The sequence below is a fragment of the Rattus norvegicus genome, chromosome 1 (genome assembly GCF_021556685.1).
Source record: "Rattus norvegicus strain SHRSP/BbbUtx chromosome 1, alternate assembly SHRSP_T2T, whole genome shotgun sequence".
Taxonomy (NCBI): domain Eukaryota; kingdom Metazoa; phylum Chordata; class Mammalia; order Rodentia; family Muridae; genus Rattus; species Rattus norvegicus.
The window spans coordinates 120,316,032-120,334,618 of NC_141534.1; positions in this window are offsets into that span (position 1 = coordinate 120,316,032).

Genomic DNA, 18,587 nt, shown 5'->3' on the forward strand with positions numbered 1-18,587 from the left:
GGGTTTTTGTTTGGTTTGGTTTGTATTGATCCTCACACACTGATAAAGGTACACTTCAATACCCTATAATCACTAATAGAAATGTCATACAGACAAAAACGAAATGGAGAAGTTATGGAACTAATAGACATCATAATGAAAGTGAACCTAACAGATATTTACAGAACATTCCATCCAAACATGAAATAATGTATCCTCTTCTTGGCACTCCACAGAACTTTCCACCTTTGACAGTGTAGAAAAAAAATTGGTGCTAAACCTGTCTAGGCCTTGGTGCTTTTTTGTTTTTGTTTTACTTTTTGTTTGTTGGGAAACTTTTAATGACTGATCCCATTTCATGATGAGTTATAGATCTATTTAAATTAAATTATCCATTTCTTTTAGATTTGGTGGAGATCGGTTTTTAAAGTATGACAGTATGATTCTCTGGATTTCCTAGGTGTCTGTTGTTATGTCTCCCTTTTTATTTCTGATCTTACTAACTTGGATATTCTCTCCATATTTTACATAGTAAAGGTTTGTTTATCTTGTCAGTTTTCAAAAGGAAACAACTCTTTGCTTTATTAATCCTTTGTATCGTTCTTTCTTTCTATTTTATTCATTTTAGCCCTCGGTTTGTTTATTTCTTGCTATCTATTCATATTGGGTGTGCTTACTTTATCTTATTAGATGTAAAAGCTTTAGAGCTTTGTTAACCTGCCAATATGAGATCTCCCCATTTTCTTTTTTTTTTTTTTAATTCAGGCACTTAGTGCTATTTTGCTTTGACCCAGAAGTCATTCAGTAGAGAGTAAGTTTCCATGATTTGTATATGTTTGTTGCTGATATCCAGCTTTAATACATGATTGCCTGATAGGGTCCCAGGAGTGATTACAATTTTCATTTATCTATTGAAATGTGCATTGTGTCTAAATATGTGAACAATTTTGTAGAAAGTTCTATGGAGTGCTGTGAAAAGGGTATATTTTTTGTGTACGGATGGAATGTTTTGTAAAATCTCATCACTCCATTATTCCTTGTTTATCTTTTACGTGGATGACCTGTCCACTCATGAGAGTGGAGTATTGAAGTCTCCCACTCTCAGTGTACAAGGGTCAATATGTGGTTTAAGCTGTAGGATTGTTACAAAGATGGGTGACCTTGTGTTTGGGGCATAGATGTTAAGAATTGAAATGTCATGTTGGTGTATTTTTTTCTTTTGATGAATTTGTAATATCCTCCATCTCTTTTGATTAACTTTGGTTTAAAGTCTATTTTGTTAGATATTAAAATTGCTATACCAACTTGCTCTTTAATATATTTGCTTGGAATATCTTTTTCCAACATTTTACCCTGAGATAATGTCTATCCTTAATGTTGAGGTATGCTTTTGTATTCAGCAGATGGATGGATCTTGTTTTCACATCCATTCTGTTGTCTGTGTCTTTTCATTGGGGAATTGAGAGCATTGATACTGAGAGATATCAATGACTGATATGGTTAAAGGGAACATGGAACAAAAGGGATGATGTAAACTAAAAATTAATTGAATTATTAGTTTAGGTTGTTTCTTTAGGGATCTTCCTAAAACTAGAACTTGCCAGACTTGCCAGGTAGATGATGGATTACTTAAAGTTTGAGATTTTGTCTTTCCTCTTATTTTGGCTATTGCTCAACTCAAACCCATCATATATCAGCTGTTTTCCAAAACACTTCTTTTTTTTTTCTTTTTTCTTTTTTAAGAGTGTCTCCTCTTTACAAACCAGAAGCCTGTACTTCTCTTTGCATACATCTCTTTGCAATTTGTGGAATGTTAAGTTTCTCTTATGTTTCTAGGGCATGTTAGTTAATACACCTGATACCACTAATGTTCCAGACAAGTAGTGTCTCCACAGTACATCAGCAACATTGGGACAGCAAACAAACCTCTACTGCTAGACCAACTCTATATTTAAGTTCTGTTCCCCATTAAACATCCAGATGAAAAAATGATATTGTTAAAGGCCAGCGTTCTTTGGAGGTTCAGAGTTCTCATTTCTATTGGCAGTAAACCTCAAGGCAGGTGGGACCATGTACTGACTTCAGACCTAAAAGCACCAGACTCTGCAATTATCCTGCAGAACACATGTTATGTTCCAACTTCTAGCCAGAAAGAGTCAAGCACTATACCTTTCACTACCTTAGCTAAGCTTCTTCCTCCGTGAACTTTTCAATATGTTGGGATATGATCCTCTCATACTCCCTTGACTTCTTACTATTGTCTCCCATGTCCCTAGTCTTTTAACATATTTGTTCCCTGTTGTTCTACCTCCACTTCGGTTTTCAGCAGGATGTTTGCTCTTACTATGGTATCTGGCTAAATCATACTGTGTCACCTAAAGTTACAGTGTAGATCTCCTTTGGAGGTGGTGTTGTCCTTCATTAGAACCCCAATTGAATTTGAGATGTCTCAGAACTGCAGTCTTGATCTGTGGAGATGGCTTCTAGCGTCTTTTCTCCAGGGCCACATGTCTGAACTTTTAGATGAGGCTTCATCTTCTTCATAGATCCACAGTGGCCGAAACTAAATGCATTCCAATCCTTTTCTTTTGCTGTATCATCCTTCCATTTCTCCCTGGAGCTCTTGTGTCCTGTAACTTAATAGTTTCTAGTGCTCTTATAATCTGTTTCTCTTCAGAGAAGAGCCAGTAGTCCATTATTCTGAATTGTGCTATTCATTCTATAATACTACAGGTCCTTTAATTTAGCATCTGAAAGTTTCTCATCTGTGAACAAATAATATTTGGGTGTCCAGAACATAAGTTAGAAAGATGACAGTCTTTACAACCCCATAGTACTGATAAGCTGGATATTCAAATTCAAATGACTGCATTGAACTCAACACAATATATAAAAAAAAGATACTAAATGCATGTTCTGAGTAGTTTTATGTCAAAGTGACAAAAGCTAGCTTTATCTGAGAAGAGAGGCTCTCAATTAAAAATGCTATCACAAGATTGCCTATAGCCAATTCTGTACTGCATTTTCTTAATAAGTGATTGATATGGTTGGGCCTAGCTCAGAGTGACTGGGCTGGTTGTGCTGCGTGCTAAAAGAGAGTAAGTTGAAGAAGCTATAAAAAGAAACATAGTAAACATCAGCTCCTACCTCCAGGCTCATGCTCTGTGTGAGTTTCTACCTCACCTGCTTTGTGTGATGAACTGTGACTCTGTGATGTGGAAGTATAAGTATAATAAACACTTTTCTCCACAAATTTTTCTTGGTTATGGTGTTTTATCATACCGTATCAGCTAAGAGACTGAATCAAAACACTAAATAAAAGACCCAGAACTGCAAAACTTTTAGAATAAATAGGACAAAGAAAGTAACATTGGTTTTGGCAATAGTTCCATAAATGTGCTATTAATGACACAGCCAATCAAAGAGAGAACAAATACATTAAACTTCATGAAATTGTTTCAAACTGTGTGCATCAGTAGATTATGTCAAAAAAGTAAGATTCTAACCTAAAGAGTAACACACACACACACACACACACACACACACACACACACACACACAAAGTACTTATCTAGTAAAGGGTGGATTAATGAAAATATACACAAAATTAAAGTTCATGGCCAAAAAATTACAAAAACAGCACAATTCAAAAATTTGTAAAGAATAAGAATAGACATTTGTATTTCTGTACAAATGATTAGCCACTGTGAGAGCTCAATTAGGTTCAGCAATAACAAGGTATTATATGAAAGAATTTTGCTCTGTCTAGCATTGGAGTTTGAGGGGGAGGTTATTTGGAAATTTTCTCAGAATCTCTAATCATTATGATTTTCTAAATCCAAACTACAGTGAGGCATCATATGATCTTTATATATGATGTCATTAAAGACATAGAATATATTATGAAGAGAAATTGTATGAAATATAGGTTTGTGCACTGTTCTTAAGAACATAAAGTAGTCTTTCTTCCATGTAAGAATGTGGTGGTTCCTAAATATCTTAAATAGAGAATTTTGTCTCAGTAAATCTATTTCTGGTCATATATCCAGAAAGTTGAAAACAGGATATCTGATTGACAAATCCACAGTTCTAGTTACATGATTAGTCATAGCCAACACATGAAAGCAGCTCAACTATCCATTGAAAGATGCTTTTGTTCAGTAAAAACTAATCCAGCCCTAGAAAGTAGAAAATTCTCAGATGTGCTACATACTTTAGGACATTGCGTGAAGTGAAATATTGCACTCAGAAAAAAACAAAATAGCAATTCTACCATCCATATGAAGTACATATTTTTCTATGACATAAAAAGAGGGGGTTGCATTAGCTTCTGATAACTGTAACAAAATAAATGTCTGAGGCAAACTGCCTTGAAAAAATGCATATTTGCACTGGTAATCTCAAAGGACTAGGTGCATTGGTAAGCTTGTTGCTTTTGTGTATGTGCATGAGGCTACATATCGGGGGTGGGGGGCACATACAGTGAAGATTGCTTCTTTTGTGGTATATGGGATGCGAAGAACACTCATCTGGGATCCTAATAGCCTATTTAAAGACATACTCCACCTGCTAAAAATTCTGCCACCTTCTCACAGTACCACAATGTGAGTGTTTTTAAAGCAGGTAGGTGTTCCACCTATCCTATCACCAGAGTATCTCATGAAACCAATCATTTAAGTGCTTCACCCAACCAATCACTGGAGTGCCACAGTTGGGTGAGACACTTATATAAAATACAATTGGTTGAGTGTAGCACTCCAGATTCAAACTCTGTATTAAACTAATACTCTAGTGATTGGTTGGGTGGGGCACTCCAGATCCAAACTATGGCTGAGGGCAAGTCCAAGAACAGATATAATGGAATGGGGAAGTAGCTTGAATGGATGAGAATGATTGGGAGGATGGTAAAGTGGGTGAAAGCGATAATCAACTAGACATTGAAAGTGAAGAAAAAGAAGCAGTTTGAGAGAACTCTTTGGGAAGTAGAGGTGGTAACAATGGTAGGAACCCAGTAAATATCAGAAGGAAGAAATGGAAGGAGGAAGGCTCTGAAGTTCTAGCACATATAAACTTATTAAGCAAGTAGCGAAGAAGGGGAATAGGTGAGACTTGAAAAGTGGCTGTGAATGCTGTGTAGAGACAATCTGTGGCCAAAAATTAATGGTGTTCGTTGCAGTAAATATTAAAAAAGAAAGATAATCTTTTATCTATGCTAGCTTTGGCACACACAGGGCCACATGGTACTGTGGGGTATTTTTATTTCAGTGGCTTCAGGCTGCCCCCAAGAACTCTCAGACTCACACAGTCGGTAAGCCACTCCAGCGTGGCACCTAGAGTTAGTTCTGGCATCAAAGGGCCACATGGAACTAACCATAATTTTTCTCTGGTTTGTATCTCTCCAGGTGGCTCTCTGCTATCTGCAAACTCTGGTTCCAACTACCCAGTAAAATCAGTGCTCTAGAAGTTCAGTATGGGCTGGCCTATCAGAGCTCCCTGCCACGGACTCTGCTCACACTTCCAATAACTGCCCCCTGGTAGTTAATGTATAAACGTCCAACTACCCAGTGAAATCAGGACTCAATAATTTTATCAATCAAATTTATATGTTAAATTCTCAATCCACAATACATCCACACAATAAACCCACAACCAATTGATAAAGATATAAACTACCCACCTAGACAAAATAAATCAACCTATAGAAATTCATTCCTTAAGAAATATTCATAACAACTTTTACCTATGTAGAGATACATGGTGATGGGTCATTTACATCTGCCTCCATGTTGTCTCTCTTTCCTTTCTGCCCCTCCCTTTCCTTCTAAAACTGTGTTCCCTCCTCCCTTCCTGATCTTTGAATGACAGGCCTCATTTTATCTCGTGTCTGCCTTCACCCGCATAAGACATCAAACTACAGGTGTCATTGTCACTTTGTTATGTGCCTCTGGAATTTGGAGAAAAGAAAAGTAGGCTCTAGAGTCATCTTTATATAGATTTAAATGAAAGGGAAGCTCAGAAGAAATGAGTTATAAGATTTGCACAAACAAAAATAGGCCCGAAGAATGAAATCTAACATTTAAGAGGAACATGAAGGCTTGACACAGTGGTTTGCTGACATCAATTTAACACCAACTGCATGGAAAGAGAGAATACATGCTACAAGCTATAACATTTGCTGTTCCTTTTGGTTTAAATTCTCTCAAAATAGCTAATGTCAAACCATGACATTAGCTGAGTGTCAACCTAGCACAGTGACATCAGCTGGATGATGAAGTTACTGAGCATGCCACAGTTGAATCCTGCCAGCAGGAGAGAGGCTGAGCTGTCTTCTGTGCACTGTAGCCTCAGGATCAGGAAAGGAGGACCAAAGCAATGTCATTTTGGGAAATAAAAGAGGGGAGGGTCTTGTCTTGTAGAGGAATCACATAAAAGTCACAAAAGGACTTTTGAAATTTGTGATTTATGGTGTCCTTAGTTGTTAGAGCTCCTTATGTGAAGTATCAGGAACTGGAGTCTGACTGATGGAGTTGTCTAGTGATGGAGATGAAAAGAATGCGTTTTCACAGGTGACCAGACAACCCAAGCTTCATTTCAATAACCCTGAGTTTGAAGAAAAACAGGGAAACATTTGAGGTGTAGAAACACTGCACCTCCTGTCATGTGATAACATAATGCATAACAAGACAGTTAATTAATTAAAACCAAAATAGCTCTTGACTAAGGAGTCAAGAAGTGTTTAGTGTCAGTGGGTTTGTTTGTTTAGAAAGGAGTCCAGGAAGCAGCACTCACTACTACTGAACTTTCCTTAGAAGAGGCTCCCAGGCTTACCCATGACCACTCTCCAGGGTGCAATCTCTCTGGCTTCCTGATTCCCATCTGGGTCCAGAAGCATCAGAGTTGGGCTTCATCTCTACCTTAATCTTAAGAGTATGTCTAATATTTGTAAAGACTGAGTGTAATCTTCAGTCACATACATGCACATTTTATACACACACACACACACACACACACACACACACACACACACACATTCTTTTTCTTGTCCCACTCCTCTTGTATCTAATTCTGTGGTTTACTCTGACCTTTTCTTTTTATCTAGACTTTCTTTTAGTTTAGATGCCTGGTCAAAAACAAATACAACACAAGAGTTCTTTGCTCCCTCTAACCCAACAGAATGGAGGTGTCAGGGTTTCTTCCCAGGGATATAGTAAAGCCTCATGGAGAAAACAAAACAATGCATTCCATTCTTGGGCTAGGAGAAAATATATTAGTTCAGCTGGATAGACACACAATTTGTCCCCTAGGGCTTTGGTCTTCCTCACATTCCCACCAACACTCTATAGATTCTAGATTTGTCAGTATTTATGGGAATCTGGAGTCTGTACAAACCCATGAATCAAGTCAAAGAAATCAATCACAGATGATTCCACAGATGATTGCAGAGTTTATTCTCATAAGCGGCAAACAAATATGATCTCAAACAAAATTTTATTAGTGTAGAGAACGTTGTACTATTTTAGTTCTAGAGTGTGAGAGCTATGCTATGTCCACATGTCAGCAGAGAACTTCGTTTGAGGGATACCTCTATTTTATATCCCATGTCTTAAAGCCCCAAATAATAAAACATTTCTATTAATAAAAACGGGGAGACCACTAACTGGGCCTGATTGATCAGATCTCTATGTTTTAATGATATTAAAGAAAGTTAAGATAAAATGTATTAAAAATTCTTTGTTAAGATATAATAAGACTTCTGCCTACTTCAGAATAATTTTAACTCTATAAACTCTGGAATACCAAAATCAGTTGAATTTACTGATTTTTTTTCCAAATTTATCTCTAAAAAGTCACTCTCCAAGGCCAATGATATCCATGGTAGTTCATTCATTAAAAGTTAATGTTTGCCAAGTAAGTCAATCTTCAGAGTGTCTCAGAAAACAATCAACTGGCATTTTAAAAGTTCTAAGTAGTATATATAATTTGCTAATGAAAAGTCAATAAGCAATATGTCAAATGACACCAGAGTGTCACTTTCATTTTTATTGTAAAATTAAAAAAAATTGGTTTGCCCATACAATCTATGAAATTCTAATGTCTCACAAGGCTTATCTCTGGCTTCTTTCCACCCTTGTCTCTAACCACACTTGGTGTGGAAAAAATGATATTTTGGTGGAGAGAAAATCAAAGCAATATAATATTATTACTAAATATGTCTAATCCACTTTCTTCTCTGAAAATTCATGTACTATCAAAATGATGGGAAGAAAAATTATTGTTATAAGTAAGCTATAAAAATTTATATATTAAATACTAAGTTTTCCTAAACTTAGAACTAACCACTCCTCATAAGGATGTAGAATCAAATCAAACAGGAAAATAAAACAACTAGAAATAGAAGATGATAAAGTATTTAAAATATTCCAAACATAGTATTTCATTGAGTGCAGATAAATGTGGGCATAAGGGGGAGGGGAAGTATAGAGTTAATCAGATTAAAGAATATTGTTTGTTGTGGTTCTTGTTTAATATGCCTATTTTGCACGTATACTACTTTTCCTTTTTTAAGCTATTCTAGGCACCTAGTTGTGTTAAATACAATATTCCTGTTATTTGTCATATGCCATAAGACATGAAAGGACAAATATCAGAGACAGATCATGATGGCCAAGAGAATCAATATTACTTAAGGGTTTCTTCTGTAATGGCCTTATTGGGTGTTTCTCTTTCCTGAAGACTGCTCTGTGGTCTAATCAGTCTCAGACCCTAGGAAGGAGCCTCTCTAACCCTATGGTATATAACATTGGGTCTTTATACGAACAAAATGCAGTGCTTAACCAACAAAGAAAACTGTTGTCTCAATTTCCCAGTGGGGCAGGGGACATTGACAAATCTTCAAAGCTGACCAGCTGATTTGAGTGTCATGATTATGAAGATTTGTATTTGCAGGTCCAGGACCAAATTATCTTCAGCTATCTCCAGTGCTTGAATAGGCCAGTTTTTGTCCATCTATCTGACTACCTTAACATCTTTGTGACTGGCAGATAAAATCTGTGAGAAGAAATTAACAAACAGAAGCTTCTACTAACCCCCAAACAAATAGTATCCTTCGACAGCATCTGAGACTTGTAGCACATTTGCCTAATGTTCCAACAAAAACACTGGAACCTATCTTGAATGGTGATTTTCTTTTGTTAGTAATGTTAGAAACTTCTTCCTCAGACTGTTTCCATTCCAGAATACATCATACAGGGTCAAATCAATCCATGTTCCTAGGCCATGGTCTCTCACTTTGGTTAAGAACAAAGTCTCACTCTCTTTTAACTGTGAACTGATTTTTACAGGTGGAAACACAAAGCATAATAAAGAGTGGATAGGGTTATGATGATGGTGTTGCTTAGAGGGATGCATTTACCATGAACCATCTTATACCGGGTTCTAGGCCGATGGGGAGCTTCACACATAACATTATAGCTGGTGTGGGATTCTTCTTCCATCTGAATGGGTAGAGGAATCCCCTGACAGGTTATTTTTCTGTCGGTGAAGGTAGACAATTCAAGCTACATGGGATTATATTAAAGGCAGGTTTATTAGGAAACTGCTCTTGGGTGAGTTCACTAACCCAAGGGATAGAAATCAGGGGAGTTGCCACGAGGAATGAGAGAAAGAGAGAAAGAGCATACACAGAGAAAGAAGAAAAGAAAAATAAGAGAGAGACCAAAATGTCTGGATTATATAGGGAAGAGCCTGATGAGGAAGGGTAGCCCAGCCCCTGGGCTGGAAAGTTCAGGGCCAGTGGCAGAATTTGCCAGGTAGGGACTGAGGGATGCCAGGAGAACCTGGAGGCCAGGTCTGCTTTGAAATGTTAAATATACATCTCAGTCCTTGTCTGGGTCTTGCCTGGAGTCAAGCACACTCAGTCTCAGGAATTCTCAGGAATGTTGTGCTCATTGTATGGCCCCTATCTCCAGGAAAATTAAGCCAATTACAGTCTCCAGCCTTGGGACACGTTGTCTGTTCTTATCAGTGTATACCTGCAATTTGTGGTCTAGGGCTATAGGAAGGGTTGTGGCAGTGATGGATTGTCCTGGGTAACCTTCCCACCTGCTTCACAGTGGGTAAGCCACTGTGTTTTGAAATAAACTTTGAAAGCTTGATCAGAACACAGACTTGCTCTCCTTCTTTGCACCTCCTGTCCCCTACTCTCTCGCCCCCTCCCAGGTCCACTCTGAACCCCGCTGGTTGGGGCAGGGTCTGAAACTAAACATGCTAATGATGCACTGTCCTTTCCCTAGTGATTCTAATTTCATTGGTCAGTGTTTAATTCACGTATGAAAATACCAGACACTGGGTAAGTTATAATCCATGGAAATTAACTCTTCATATTCCCTGGATGTGGTACCTGCAAGAAAGGCTTCCATAGAGCCAGTGTCTGGAGTGTTCCTTGTTTCTGGTCTTAAACAACCATCTGTGTCTTATCTTCACAGGTGAAGGGATAAGGCAACTCTCGCCCCCCTCTCTTTCTTAGAGGTTTATATATGAACACTCCAGGTATGCAACCGAGTCATATTTCAAAGGCTCTAAACCTTATTACTCTTGCCTTAGGGGTCTGAATTGAAAGAACAGAATATGAGGGGCAGGGGGTGCAAAAACTTTGTCAGGCAGTTTGGGTATGTCTTGGTGTTTGGTGTTAGGATGTTAATTAAGGTACCAGTGCTGAGACTTTTCTCCAGGTTAAATGGCTAGAGGGTCACTTAAACTAAAATATCTATGCCTGTGTCTTCTTAAGGACCTTTAAGGCCTTTGCGGCTGCATGTGAGGATTTGGATGTAATTTACATATACTATAGGTCTTGTGCTGACAAATTTGGAATAGGGAAATTATATTATTAGAATTGGGTCTCAGAGAGATAAATTTGGCTGTTTTGTGCAAGAGAGGTTAGCTGGAAATCAGGGATCAGGGAGGAAGCTATCACAAAAAGAGATGTGTAATGAAGGTATTTAATGCGAGACAGGAGCCATAGGGAGATTCCAGATCCTAAAAATACTTCAGCTCTGGAGCGCAGGTGCTCTGGTCTGAGTGCTTGGGGGCAGGAGGCAGCAGGCTTATAATTAGTCTGTGCCAGCTCTTCCTGGAGGACAAAAGCAGCTGGTATTTTCCTTTCTAATTCTAGCAGTGACTTCCCATCTCAACATAATAAAAGGATTCTTTGGCAAGAGAGTGGGACTCCAGGGATGTGAGGAAGGCCTTGAGGGGTTTTGAGTAGGGGGTCCAGTTATTCAGATGCAAGCATTTACAGTGGATGTCAGCCAAGGGGGGGGGTGATGCAGCCACCTGACCCTCAAGCTAAGTGGCTAAATTGCCAGGATGGTTGAACTGTGCTCTTCTCTTTGATCATAGAAATTCTAAAAGTTGCTGATTATCCTCAACAAAGTTAGACATAGACACGCATGCCTAGTCTCCGGTGATGGTACACTGTGTTATTCCTTTCATATAACCCTTTTGAAATGGCATGTGTTTAGGAACAGAAAGCAGATATCTGATTGTGAGGAATAAGGCTAAGGTTTGGGGACAGAGATGGCAGGGGGGTGTTGGTTGGCATGAAAAACTATAGGAAAGACTGGTGTAGCTCTCAGCATATCACACAATATGCACAGATTGAGGAATCACATCTCCAGGGATTAAGGCTTCAACTGTTACATTGTATTTAGCATTTAAGATAATTTTAGTTTTTATATGTTCTCTGCCTTAATTGTGGTGCTTGTTGGTATCAGGAATTGCCTTCAGCAGCAACACCATTTGGTCACTGTTGCAATAGCAATGACCATACATTCCCAGAAGACTTTTGGCTCAATTAGAAACTCCACCTGGGAGTAGGTATGTCACATTCCAAATAAAAGGCAGACAGCTTCTGCTCTCTCTCTCTCTCTCTCTCTCTCTCTCTCTCTCTCTCTCTCTCTCTCTCTCTCTCTCCCTCTCCCTCTTCGCTTCTCTTCGCTTTTTCTCTTCTTTCCCTCGCCCCTTCCCCTTGTCCCATTCTCCCATTAAATTTCTCCACGTGGGACCATGTTAGTTTGGTGCCCTCTATCCGAATGAGTACGGGCAACAACAATGAGATTTTAATAACAACAGCACTAAACACAGGAACCAACATGTGTAATAAAAATCAAAGAATTAAATGTACACACACATAGGCAGGGAGGATAAACTAAACTAGGAAATATAATGTTGGTGGGTTTTATAGGCTCTAATATTAACATCCTGTTGTGACTTCACAAACTTGTTTTGCAAACTAGGGTGAAACTAGATAAGTAGAATTCCTTAGTATTATTTCTCAAAACTGTATATGAATCTAGAATTGTCTCAATAAATATTTCCATTTAAAAATCAAAGAGAGTCAGATGTGATAGTGCATACTAATTTTAGGGCAAGCCAGGAGTTAGTTTGAGACTAGACTACATACCAAAGATTCACCTCAAAACATCAAAGCTAATATGGAAAGATAAATGTCACACGTTCTCTTTTGTTGTTCATTTTAACTTCAATTTTAAAAATATCTTTATATTAGAGATTATAACCTGAAGTAAAAACAGAAGCCAGAAAAATAGAAAAAGGCTGTGGGGGAAAGGGAAAGTAACTATAGACAGGGTGGGTGAGGATTGCAGGACACAGGTGCTATGAAAGGGGGCAGTTAAAACCTGGATAGGGGAATGGATGAATTCTTGCTGTGAGGCAGGGAAAGAAATAAGAGGAATGAAAGATAAATAACAAAATAGATGTTTGAAAAGTAAAAGTAATGTTTCCACAGGAAAACATTTTTGTATGCTTGCTTAAAAGTACATATTGTGTGTGGGGGTGGGGTGGTGTGTGTGTGTGGTGTGTGTGTGTGTGTGTGTGTGTGTGTGTGTGGTGTGTGTGTGTGTGTGTGTGTGTGTGTGTGTGTGTGTGTGTGCGTGTGTGTGAAAATTCACATTGGGTTGATAATACACCTCCTAAGAGCTATGCACTCCTCCCAGTTCCAAGTTTGGGAAACTTCCCTTCAAAGTGTTGGTCAGTGGGGTCAAAGAAACCCCTAAAACAATGTAGACCACTGCCATGGTTCCACAGTTGCCTCTATAACTTGATCCTCTTACTAAAGACACAACACTCTTCAGACACAGGTCTTAGAGAATACATTGCAACTGACTTGGAAGCCTCTTCCTTGATGACTAGATCAGAAGATACTATAAGCTGCCGAGGGAGAAAAACAATCAGTTATCCTACCCATCTGTAAAATCTGTGGAAAGCAACAATGGAGTAACCCACTGAGGTCTAATTGGACCTAAGGTCTGCTCTGTAGGAAGGAATTCATTCCTAGTTCTGTATCTAGCCAAGGAACCATGGCTGGAGAGGAAATCAACCTTGGTGGAGAACCTACAATTTTCATTTTCTTTTTTTTCACCCCCTTCTCCCCCACTTGTCATTTTCTTATACCAAGACAATTGTCTTTAAAGTAGTTATTGTTATACCCACAGATGTGGATATAATTCTCACCTCTAATAAAACAAATTATTTTTTTCAGTAGATAGAGACTACTACAGGGATCCAATATTGATCAAAATGCATAGAAGTTACTGAGGTGTACCCAGTTCCAATTGCTGTATCTACCCATATACCTAAGATCAAGGGAACAGAAACATCAGAAAAATTGTAAGATTCAGAGAACCAGGCTCTTCTAGACATAGCAGAGATTCTGTAAACACACACACAAAAACTCAACACTATATTTACCTAAATAAGTCCTGTATAATGACATCAACTGTCATGTCAACACAGTGAAAATTTCACAAGGCACATCCCTAGATGAAGTCCTTCAGACAACCAATGACTAAGAGATGGAGAATCATTTTTCAGTGATGGATTTCCTGATAGATTTTCCAATTCTGTGTAGTCAGTCCTAAACTTGTATATAAGATCATTGAATGAGCTTAGTAGGTTAGCGTGTGTGTGTGTGTGTGTGTGTGTGTGTGTGTGTGTGTACAACAATAAAAATTACAAAAGAGTTCATGAATTTGAGAAGGAGAGTGGAGTTGGAGGGGGAAAAGGCAGAATGAAAATAATGTAGCATTCACATGAAATTCTCAGAAAAATAAAAATTTAAATCAAAGGAAACAAAGTCAATAAGCAAATGCACAACCTGGTAGCAGTTATTGTAAAAATGAACTTATTACAAAGGCATTATAGGCAGATCAGTACCTGGTGCCAAGGCTGATGTGTTTATAAAAAGATAGAGAGGTGGGATATGTTCTATGGATGTATGGTGAGGTGTGGAAAAGGGGGTGCCTCGACAGGCCCATGCTGAGGCATCCTTTCCCCATGAGGGACCAGCCACACAACGGTATAGTATACAATGGAGTTTATTCAGGGCATGGGGAGGGGAGTTGAGAGGATAATAGAGACAGAGAAGGGGAGAAACAGAGGGGGTTGATAGAGACCAGCCATGAGTACATGGAGAGAGGGGGGAAAGGAATAGAGAGAGAGGGGGGAAAGGAAGAGGGGGAGCAAGAAAGCAAGAGCAAGAGAGTGAGGAGGGGGCAAGCAGACCCCTTTATAATGAGTCAGGCACACCTGACTGTTGCTAGGTAACTGTGAGGTGGAACCTAAACAAAATGCTATCAAAGTCGAATGTGAAACAAGAAAGAACATATCAGAAGAATTTGATCTTTAATTCAAGAGAGAGAGAGGAAGTTATGGGATACTATAAAAGAGACATGCTACAGCACCAACTAGGCCACATAGTACACAGATCTAACGGATCAACTGTGAAACAAAAGGCATGGGAGTGGGAGACATCACACCTAGAACGAAGCCCAGTGGCAGGCTCCCAATCATGCCATCCTCTCTCCCAGTCCCAGATGGAAGTTGCGTGTGGGAAGCCATGGCTGCTCAGAGAAGCAGCTGCATACCTGAGTTACCATTAGAAGGTAGCTTGGCTGGACTGCCCCTGAGCCCCAGGGAGTCACATGGGAGAACATGGTAAACTATAAATGCAACATACAGAAGAAGGTTTCCCTTAACCCACGTGGCCTGACTATGGCAAGTACTAGTCTTGGAAACAGTGAGAGAGCTTGGGATTTCCTTCTTGGAGGTTGCTGTATTTCAATGACATGGCACACTCCCAGTAGAAAGTTTTAATGGAGTCAGGGTTCACTGTTTGGGAGGATATGAGCTACTCCCAATGACCTACATCCTGCTGCCATAAAGACAGGTAATTTGGGGCTTGCAGCTCTTTCTCTCAGGGTTGCCAGCTAAATCAGTACAATGCAAAGGAAATTAGTGGTATAAACATCTTTACTGAAGGATGAGGTCACCTAGACTGTCCCCTATCCTCTTCTTCTGAATTCTGCTCCCATCTTAACTAGCTTAGGCTTGAGGATTCACCCATGCACCCAGCATTCCTTGGGTGGACATTTCTTAGTGGCAGAGCTACAGGTACCTCTGATAGAATTCACCTGGGCCACCAAGCTACTTTTTGTGTCACAGATTGTTCTCATGTGTGGCAAGAATGGTCCTCTGTGTGCGATGGATCACACTCTACATTTCTCGGGCTACTAGCAGGCTGTTCTTTCCTGAGCTGCAGTAGGTTTCCTTTGCCAGCAGAAGAAGAATCAGTCTAAAGCAACTTGAATCATTGTGTGTTGCCAGTTTCCTTTTTCTGGGGTATTAGTGGAAGTAGCAGAGACAGGGAGTGTATGATATCGTTTACTGCATGTGTATAGAAAGAAAATCAAAAAGTGCATTGTAAAATACAGATACATAAGTCACAGGGCCTTCCTGGACTTGTGGGTATTCTTTTCCTCTGCCCACTGTCTTTCCCACCTTCTTCTGTTCATGCACTCATGTTTTCTGCACCAAAAAAGAATGAGACTTTAATCTAATTGAGTTGCTTGTTGTGATGGTGGCTTTAATTGTCAACTTGACACAACCTAGAATCACTTAGAAAGGGAGCTTTAATGAGGTACTGTTTGTATTGGGTTGGCTTGTAGGCATGTCTGTGGGGATTTTCCTAATTAAGTTAATTGATGTGGAAAGACCCATCCCACTGTGGGTGGAAACTTCTCTAGGCAGGGGTCCTGAACTACATAAGGAAAGAAATTGTACTGAGCACAAACAAGCAAACAGAGAGTGCTCCTTCCTTTCTGCTCTTGACTGAGAATGTGATGTGACCAGCTGCTATGAGCTCCACAATCATGATGGCCCTGCTATGGGGACTGTTCCCTGGAATCATAAGCAGAATAAATTTCTTCTCCCCAAGCAGCCTTTAGTTGTTCTGTTTTATTAAAGCAGCAAAAATGAAACTAGAACCCTAGACCAATCAGTTACATGAGGATTCATATAGTATACCCCACATCTGCAAAAATGGCCTCAGGTCTTCCACCTATGTGAAAGAATTGCTTTCCAGGTGTTCTTGACCCTTGTATCTTGGGGTTTAAAATAATGTGGGAGGAAGTACGATCATTTAGTCATCTATATCTTTTATTTTTCTCTCATAGTATACGTTGGCATCTTTTTGACAGATACCAGCAGTGGTCCCACAGATTCTAAGATATACAGATTGGGAAGCAAGCCTGAATGATTTCTGGTTGGTTCTACACATGAGAAGCTTTCTCCCCGCTCTGCCTTCTACTAGCTGAGGATTCAATGAGAATGTGGGCCTCCACAACTCAGAAGCACACCCACACAGCAGAACCCAGTCACATTGGAACCCCACAGCAGGCGTTCAGCCTTTAGAGCAATGAGCACTGAAGTTACATAGAACTGTAAGAAGTAAAGCAGAAGTAACAGTGTGTGAGATAGGCATGTATGTGCATAATTCACAATGCCTGTAGTGATGCCAGCTAGAGATAGTTTATTAAGGAGAGTAGCATGTTGTACAAGTGAATTTCATATACCCACCACTCCTTCAGGCTGCTCCTTCAGGCTGAAAAAAGAACACCAAATACCCTTCTGGTTGGGATGGTTTGTGGGTAAGATCCTCTTGCAGATATAACGAGGCTATGTGCTTAGGCCATGCCACAGGGGCAAAATACCACTCAACAAAAGAGACGGAAATCCACACCTTGAAGTATGATCTCTGCTTAATGTTGCTTAAGAAAATATCCAAGTTTCAAAGAGCTATCTTATGAGAAGTTGTTACACTTGAGTTTATCTGAGGTTGCTGTATACACAGAGATGATATGTTATAGTGATGTTGTCCCATCTGCCAGGTGTGCTAAGTGTGAGGATAAAGGTGCACGTTGATGCTTCCTCATCTTCTCCCTACACCAGAGAAGGCCAGAGGTATTCTCCTTAATCATTACAAATGCAAATTCCTTCATGGGTCTTTTGAATCATAGGCTAACAGCATCCCTCCCTGGTCCTTGAATCCTTGGGAATATGAGCCTAAGTTTCCTTTTCTCAGCTCCTCTGCCATGGACTTCCCTTTGCCTAGAAACCAACCTAGGCAGTCTGGGGTAGTCCAGTTCTCTGAAAATTTCATGTATGTCTGGTGTCTGTGAATATGTATATGATAGGATTTCAATGCTTGCTAAAATATCCTATATTCATTGAACATATTAATTGATGCCAGTAATATTTCAGGATAGGCACGCAGAGTACATTTATCAATCCAAAGTCCACATTCATAACCATTAACACCTTCCTAATCTCTAGGAATCACTATTCTATATTCATATGGCTGTTTTTTACCTATTGTATATAAGCAAGAAAATGCAGTGTTGGACTTTCTGACTCCAACTTACTTAATTTAACATAATATCCTTAATATCCATCCATTTTGTTGCAAATGACAGAATTCTCTTTTATATCTTCATAGTACTCCACAATGTATGTATAATACCACATTTTCTTTATCGACACATGTAATGAGGGGAACCTACCATGCCTGGTTCCATATCTTGGCTTTTGTAAATAGAGCTATAATAAACATTGGTATTTGCTATCTTCTGTGTGATTTCATTTTCTTTTATGTATAACGTGATAAGTAGAGCACAAAGTAGTTTCACTTTGAGTTTTTGATAATGGTTGTTCTAATTCATATATCAGCCACAGGATATAAGAACTTTATCCTATCCAGAATTAACTTTGAAAAGTCGGTTTTCCTCTTTTTAAATGGAGACTGGGCATACTGACCATCTGACTTGCATGGCAAGTACTTTTACTCACTAAACCCCAACCATGCGTCTTGTATCATCCTTCCCTGTGCATAGGTTTTGTTAATGAGTTTCTAACAGAGAGATCCAGAATGCTAAAAACAACAACAACAAACAACAAAGGAACCTTGAGGTATGTTCAAATATGGAACTGCATTAAGATAACTGTGCCTCCACTTCAAAGAATAGAAAGATTTTTCACTCTACAAATCTCTACTGTGGTGGTGGTACAACAAGCTCCCAGCTACATATGGCAATGCTGAAATGTAAAGTAGTCCATTTTCTGATGCTGTACTGACATACAGGCCTGCTCTGGTCTATACCTGGAGTTGTGACCACAATTAACAATGTCAATTGTTATTACAGAACCCGAGGACTTAGAAAGTTTACCTGGAAATATACTTTCCTCACTTAAAAAAA